General features: G+C 41.7%; 2 long non-coding RNA genes across 2 annotated transcripts; one reads left to right on the top strand and one right to left on the bottom strand.

The window, feature by feature from the left end:
* The first annotated feature begins 323 nt into the window (after positions 1 to 323).
* Positions 324 to 1,388, top strand: LOC132896151 (uncharacterized). The gene is made up of 3 exons (XR_009655948.1): positions 324 to 469; positions 551 to 618; positions 733 to 1,388. It is a non-coding gene; the product is annotated as an uncharacterized LOC132896151 (long non-coding RNA).
* Positions 1,389 to 3,988: 2,600 nt separating this feature from the next.
* Positions 3,989 to 6,611, bottom strand: LOC132896150 (uncharacterized). The gene is made up of 3 exons (XR_009655947.1): positions 6,569 to 6,611; positions 6,375 to 6,455; positions 3,989 to 6,149 (listed from the first exon to the last, which is right to left on the bottom strand). It is a non-coding gene; the product is annotated as an uncharacterized LOC132896150 (long non-coding RNA).
* Between the last annotated feature and the right edge of the window lie 384 nt (positions 6,612 to 6,995).

The raw sequence follows: 6,995 nt of genomic DNA, 5'->3' as shown, positions 1-6,995 counted from the left end.
GTCTTTCAGGCTGGCTCTGCTCAATGCATCTGCAATGTGCATTTCCTTACCAGGCTTGTATGTCACCTGCAGGCTGTATTTCTGTAGCCTCATCAACATTTTCTGCAGCCTTGCTGGAGCTTTGTGGAGTGGCTTTTTGAAAATTGTCTCCAACAGTCTGTGATTTGACTCTACTTGAACATGCCTTCCATACAGATGTAACCGGCAGAATGGAGTAGCTGTAAGTGGGAGACTTGTACTTTGACGCTCATAGAGAGCCTTTGAAATCTCGCGTTGGGTCCCAAAGTATCATTTGGTCTCATTAGTGGTTTACAGTACATGAGTTGTAGCATTCACCAGGGCACCATCATCAAGTTGGCTGGTGAGGTCTAGAAGTCTGCAGTTACACTACAAGTGAAACTTTTGAAGCTTCGAAATATCACTCCAACAGTGAGGTGAAATTACTAGCCTTCAACGTGCATGGTTGTTGGTGAGTAGGCTATGTAATTTGATTAAGGGTTTTGTAAGACCTGGGTTGGTGAATGCGGGACTGATGACCGTAAATGTTTAGGTATAGCTGGTATCCGAGAGAAGCCAACAAGACGTATGTGGTGTGCCCTCGGTGGTTTGTGTGGTCAGGTATGCACACGCACACTACACACACACTTACACCTTCACGCACATCGATGCTGTGTCAGTACGATATTGTTTGTGTTAGGCAGTAAACCTTGCCAAAATTGAACTGCGTTGTAGATGCAAGCCGTACCAGCGGGGAAGTTGGGCCGGGAGCTGGAGTAAGCTAATTGGCACGACGCCACCATAGCGCAGGTAGGCCACGAGCCTTAAGAAAAAAACTTAATATTTAGTACATTCAGGACACATTCTTTTGTATTCATTGTATCAATGTGTGTTTTAGGACGGTGTATAGTGGTGGCAGAATGTTAATAGTCACTGTTTTGCTTTCATTTGTTTTATATTTTTATTATTTTGTTGTTTTCTTGGATCGTGCCGGTTTCCTTGGTTAGGAATTTTACTGAGTGCCCATCTAGCCTTGGCATATGCAGCTGCTCTATACTACCCTGGGGTCAGGGAGCATAGAATTTGCTTTGCTTATTTGTTTTGTTTTGGGAGAATCCTCACTGGGTTTGTTGTGTTCTAACAAGAGTGATATACCGTGTGCAGTGGTTTGAATCCTCTTAAGTGTGCACGTTTCTTATCTGACTTTGGGTCATGTTGCTGTGAACTAATGGACTGGTGTGAATTTAACTAATAAGGGTGTGTAACCAGTGAGTAAAGATTTCTACCCTTCTTTGTGATTTTCTTTATCCCTGTACTCTAAGCCAAGTTGCATGTGTCTTGTGTTGACCAACCAAATTATTGGCGTTACTTTTATAATAAAAAGAGAATATTAAAGATTAAAATTTTATACTTTTAAACCTAGTCTTGAATAAAGAAGTTGTACTTTCTCAGCACTGTTTGGGTTCCTGTGTGCCTTATTTCTAAACCGTTGTCTGCTAGTGAAGGGTCACACAGATATTGGTGAAATTTTTCACATCCATACACAATTGCAAGCAGCTCCTTTTCTATTTGTGCATACCTGTGTTCACACTCTGTTAGTGACCTTGAGCTGTACGCCACAGGTTGTTGTTCTTGCAGGATCACAGCTCCCAAACCACCTGAACTGGCATCAACTGACAGTGTGACAGGCTTTTCCACATCATAATATTTTAGCACTGGAGTGTTACTCACAAGCTCTTTCAGTTGTGTGAAGCTCCTTTGTTGTTCACACTCCCAATGCCAGGAGGTTTCACCTTCCAGCAGTTTTCTGAGTGGTGCAGATACTTCTGAGAGATTTGGGATGAACTTGGCCAAATACTGCACCATACCCATGAATCTCTGTAGTGCTGGTTTGTCTGTTGGCTCTGGCATTTCTTGTATGGCTCGCACTTTGTCCATGTCAGGTTTCAGTCCATCTTTGCTCAGTACATGCCCTATGTAGCTGATTTCACTCAGTCCAATTTTGCATTTGTCTTTGTTTAGTTTCAAGTTTATGTTCCTCAGTCGATCAAACAGCTTCCTCAGCCTCTTGTCATGTGACTCTCTGTCTTCACCCCACACAAGAATGTCATCCATCACATTGATGACTCCGTCCAGTCCTTCTAGATGCTGTGACAGGCACCTCTGAAACACCTCAGGGGCTGAAGATATTCCAAAGGGAAGTCTCTTAAACTTGTACCTGCCTGAGGGTGAGTTAAAGGTGCATAGTCTGGAACTCTCTTCATCTAACTGGATTTGTCAGTAGCCTTGGTTTGCATCCACAACTGAGAAGACTTTTGCTTTCAGCACCTCAGCAACAACCTCCTCCACTGTTTTCAGAGGATAGTGTTCTCTTTTTATTGCTTTGTTTAAGTCCTGTGGATCCAGACATATCCTTATCTTGTCTGGTTTCACAACTGTCACCATGCTGCTGACCCATTCTGTGGGCTTTGTTTGTTTTTCTATGACATCAAGGTTTTCCATCTTTTTTAGTTCCTTTTCAATGTCTTTTTTCAGGGCCACTGGGACCTTTCTGGGAGGATGAATCACTGGTGTGACATCTGGGTTTACCTGAATATGATGAACTCCCGGAACACAGCCCAGTCCTGTGAATAAATCCTCATATTCACTCAATATGTCTGTCTGTGTTTTTTCTCCCACTCCATAAATCCTCTTCACCACTCTAAGCGCAACACTAGACTCTTTTCCAAGTACTGCTCTAGCATCATGCTTTATTACTTGAAAGTCCACATCAAGCTCTTTGTCCTTGTATTGGCATTTAATGGTCTTCGGCCCTAGTGGCTTTTCTTTTTGCCCCCAAAAACCCACTAACTTATAGCAAGATTTGTCCAGTTTCTTTTCACTCAGTTTCAGTGCATCCAATTCTCTCTTGGATATGACATTACAGTCAGCACCTGTATCTATCTGTACAGTGAGTGTCTGGTTGTTTATATTCAGTGTTACAGTCCAGTCATCTTTGTTTGTTTGCACATCTACTTTATCTAGCTTGTTCACATGGCTTATTTCTGTTTGTTTCAGCTCAATTGTCCCTATGAACATGTCATTGTCACTTGCTGTGTCACTTCCAATACCTTGTATTTTCTGTCGGATTTCTGCCTGTCCGTGGCTCGTGCACATTTTTGCATAGTGATTCTTTCGGTGACAAGAGTTGCAGGTTTGGCCATATGCAGGGCACTTCCTTGGCTCATGTTTATATGTTGCATTTTCTACAGTCTACTTGTGGTTTTTCTTTCTTTGATTGTGTTTGTGGTCTCTCCTTTTTTCCATGTGTTTTTTGCTTGTGTAATTTCTGAACCGGCACTTTAGTTTCTTCATGTAGTTTTTTTAGCTGGCTTTGGCTCACCTCGCTAGCACGGCAAATGTCTACTGCTCTCTGTAGCGTCAGCTCCAGCTCTCTTAGCAATCTGCCTCGGATCTGATCATTTGTGATTTCACATATAACTCTGTCTCTTATTAATGACTTGGTTAACTCTCCAAACTCGCAGTTTTTCACTTTGTTTTTTAGATCAGTGACGTATGCATCAATGGACTCTGTATTTCTTTGTACCCTCGTAAAAAACAAATGCCTCTGGTATGTCAGGTTTTTTCGAGGTTCACAGTAGTTTTTAAACAGATCTTTCAATACATCCAGATCATCAACATCGTCGTCAAACTGAAACGTGTTGAATACTTTGATGGCGTCGTCTCTGGCAACATGGAGAAAAGTAGCACATTTTACTTTCTCCGACTTCTCTGCTATTCCGCTAGCGATGAGATATATGTCGAACTTTTGACTCCAGACTCTCCAGTTTTCAGCTAGATTACCTTCTAAGCTTAACGTCCCTGGAGGTTTTTGCAGCTCCATGTTTTCTTTTTTTTCTTTTTATTATTATTTTATTTTATTTTTTATAATTCTGGGTTAATTTAGTTCTGACACCATGTAATGTATGTGACTCAAGGAAGAGACAGCTGGTAGCAGACTGAACAACGTTTACTGGTGCAGCTTCATTATATACAGCACAGCCTTGTAATGTCACAGCACCACCTATTGGTAACTACAGTATTACAACCAATACACGACACATTCACTTTCTAACTTGTGAAAATGTGCTTGAATTTCTTCCATGGCCTTTGATTGTTCCGGCTTAGCAGCAAGCTCTGCTTCTGCATCTACTCTACTGCCGTGGGTACTGGCTGAGCCAGAGTGTTTGCTTGATCTCTCTGATGAGCTTACAGTTTCAGTTTTGGTGTGATCAAAGACAGACCCATATTCATTTTTGTTTAACGTTTCTCTTACTCTTTCCTTTTCAAGTTGATCATTATAATCTTCATTAATAGTCTCTAGACGGTTGCTTATTAGGTCACGAATTTCCTTTATCAGCATAACACAAGTGTCCATTTTTTTGACAATCTCTGGCGTGGTGTTACTGTTACGTAGAATAGGTTCATACTGCAGGTTTACAGCATTGTACTTTGCTTGAATATCTTCATGTAATTTACTGAGGTCTTCAAATGAGCAGAGGGCTTTTAATTTTGTCCTAGTCTCCCTTGCTACTAGCTTCCAAGAGTCGCCTTGTTAAATGTTTTTTCACGTTTTTTGATGTCTTGGTCATGCATTTCTTGGCCTCTCTCTGTTAGCTTTCTCTCACGTGAGCTGGACCTGAATGCTGTGTCTGTATGATTGTCTGTCTTCTCTGTTGGGAGTAACAACTTGTTTGTTTGTGCAACTGCTTTAAGTCTGGCATGGCTTTTGATTGTCTTATGCCTGAATTCACACCTATGGACCCTTTTCACGTGACGTCACGACAAACGCGGCCGCCATTTTGGACATGTACTACCAGTAGTTTACCACAACCAGCATTGAGGAATGGCAGCAAAGAAAGTGTTTATTTTCAGCAAGACTTCCATCATGCCACTATATTGTTGTGCACCTGGATGTAGTAACCATCAACAAACAAGGCAAGGGTTATCATTTTATTGGATCCCGGTAGATGCTGACCGACGGAGAAGATGGATAGCGGCATACCAATGCTTGTGTAGTGACCACTTTGTTGGAGGTAAGACGAATAAAATTAGCCAGAAAAGGCATTACATTGCTGTTAACATTCCATTCTAGTTTACTGTAATTATGATCTGGCAGCTATTTACACCGGATCCAGTGTAAATAGCTGCCGGAACCAACTTCCGAGGTTCCGGAGCGCGCTAGCTCGCGGCCGGCCAGAGTGCGCGCACTCCAGCAAGCTCGGACGTTGGCTCCGGCAGCTATTTACACTGGATCCGGTGTAAATAGCTGCCAGATCATAATTACAGTAAACTAGTAAATACAGTTTTCTGCATCTCGCTCCTTTTTCTTTTATGTTTGTCGCCTTCCTCGCATTCAAACCGATTCGAGCCGAAGTCCACTACATGTCCAAAATGGCGGTCGCGTTTACGAAGGTCACGTGACTGAAAAGGGTCTATAAGCTGTAGTTATCTTTTACCACAGAGTAATTATTATATCAAGCATTTACAGATTATGGACATTCAAAGAGATTTTTGCATAAAACAGTAACAACAAAGATGTCGTAAATACAGTAAGCGCTGTAGACATTTATAGCTAAAGAGCTTCACCCTTTAAACCTTTTCATAAACAGACATGTCATGATTTATTATTCCATAAACATGTGCCATTTGTCTTGAAATATTCACCAATTTAAGAACTGTTATGTGTTGGGAACCAGCTCACAAATTATTTTGACCTCAAAATATGATGTTAGTATTTAAGGCACTTCAGTTATGCCGTAAGCTTGTACGCGCGCGCGCGCGCGTGTGTGTGTATAAATAGTCTTCTTTTGCTCCTTGGCACCCAATGTCTCTTTCAGCATCCATAGTTGTACCTTAAGCGTGCTGTCCCTTTTAATCTTGCCTGTGCAGGATGTGGGTGCGAGTGGAATCAGCTGGCTGGTATCAGGTTGGTAGTTGGATCACAGATGAGATGGCGTCAGCTTCTCTGCAGGGATGGCAGGTCTGTTGCAGCCAAGGAGTTTTCACTGTAGCAGCCCACTTGGATTAACCACACAAGATGCAGAGAGCTTCGACTGGTGCAACTTTATTTCTCTCCTCTTTTTACCACTGGCATTCTGACACCGTGAAAACTATAAAATGGACAAGAAATACAAATGCCATAGTATATTTCCACAAATAATACATAGAAATCATGTTTACATTTTTAAACTTAAATAATGAATTTTTACATTAAATTAGCCTTTTAAACTATGGGTTGTAGCTCTTATTTAAATAAAAATAATGACAGTTTCCTTCCTTTTTAAATAAAATAAGCCATTCTTTTTACAATGAATACACCATTAGTCTCCTCCTACCTCCTTCTGCTTCCAAGGGTGCTAAGTTTGAGCTCTGCCTGCTAGCAGCCTATCTTCCACACACACCTTGCAGTGACAGTCCTTGCATGTGACATGCAAATGACACAAAAAAATGAAGCAAACCACAATAAAATAACCTCTCACAAGTTTCAACACAGAATATGACAAGTAAATAATTTGTTTGCATGTTTTACCAACTCTGGAGCAATGAGAGCATGTCGTTACAATGAGACGGGAGCAGGAAGTCTAGCGTCAGCAATAACAGGAAGTAGTAGAAGAAGAGCGGTGCTCTTCGAAATAAAAAGCACAAAGTGGCAGAACCGCATCATTTACCATAAACAAATTAGCTGCCATTTACAGTAGCCACCCATACTCTGTTGCCTGGGGAGAAGTCTGGGTTTTCTCCTCTATGTCTGTCTGCATATTTCTTATACTTCATGTTGATTGTTTCGAGGCATTGGTGAACCTCCTCCCATATTGCTTGACTGCGTGTAAACCATTCATCTACCGCCTGTACCTGGCTTGGTGCATCGTCCCAAGGGAACAAGTGTGGTTGGTAGCTAAGTATGCACTGAAATGGTGTTAGCTGTGTAGCGGAGTGTCTGAGGAAGTTCTGTGCAT

The sequence above is a fragment of the Neoarius graeffei genome, chromosome 13 (assembly GCF_027579695.1).
Source record: "Neoarius graeffei isolate fNeoGra1 chromosome 13, fNeoGra1.pri, whole genome shotgun sequence".
NCBI lineage: Eukaryota > Metazoa > Chordata > Actinopteri > Siluriformes > Ariidae > Neoarius > Neoarius graeffei.
The sequence above is the reverse complement of the archived record's forward strand: the minus strand, read 5'-3'. Positions and strand labels throughout refer to the sequence as shown.